The following is a 1,021-nucleotide window of genomic DNA, read 5'->3' on the forward strand; positions in this document are numbered from 1 at the left end:
TCAAATAGAAAACAAATATTCTCAGATTATGTAATCCGTATGAAACATGCATACAGGCGCATACTGCAGAGATGACGAGTCAGTGTCGCCGACTTCATCTCTTAAACCGAAAACAGAAAGCACTAGAGTAACAATCAATTATTAAAATGTTAATGCAGTGTACTTGCTGTTTTTCCCTAACACATTCACAATTATTATATTTGCCGGCAATCCTTTTTTGCATGCGCTTGAGCACTTATTAGGCTATGCAGGCAATTAAAGGCTCATTATTATGATTTATATGGTTTATTAATAAAAGTGTGACTAATAGTCGACTAATGCTTAAAATGAACGACTACTAGTCGACCAGAAAAACCTTTAGTCGAGGGCAGCCCTAATGCATATTGACTAATTGTTTACGAGAAGCATACATATAAGAGGCTAAGAATTAGCTGAATATATAGCCTACTTGTTTAATTAGTGACACTTAGCCTGCATTTTAAAATCTTTATTTGAATGTGGCAATTAACATTTTTATTTGAATATGGCAACATAACATTGCGCTCTACAATATTTCTATGAAAAAATCTCTGACAGAGAATATCAGCCAATCACTGTGTGCATAGTTAATAAGCTTGATGACATCATCCATAGCAACGAGGTCAGCCCCGCCCCCTTACTCTGAGCTTAAGACTTCTGTCTATTCCTTAGTAAACGTTTGTCTCAGCAGCTTTGTGAACAGGTTTTATGAGAAAACTCTTAGCTAAAAACTTTTACTGCTATTTAGAAGAACTCTTAGTGGTAAGATAAAATGTTTTGTGAATACAGGCCCTGATCAGTATAAAATAAAATCATTTTATTGACAAATTTATTAAATTTTTTGGTTCACATCTACATAACATCAAAACCAAGCTACAAAAAGCGTTAGCGAAGGATTTTGAAGAACTGTTTTGAAACAGTTTTCACTTAGAAATTGTCAGTAAATTTCACAATTAATTACAAAGTAATGGAAAGTAAGACATAGAGTGAAATGGGAAATTCT

The sequence above is a fragment of the Sinocyclocheilus grahami genome, unplaced genomic scaffold, assembly GCF_001515645.1.
Source record: "Sinocyclocheilus grahami isolate Dianchi unplaced genomic scaffold, SAMN03320097.WGS_v1.1 scaffold1448.1, whole genome shotgun sequence".
Taxonomy (NCBI): Eukaryota; Metazoa; Chordata; class Actinopteri; order Cypriniformes; family Cyprinidae; genus Sinocyclocheilus; species Sinocyclocheilus grahami.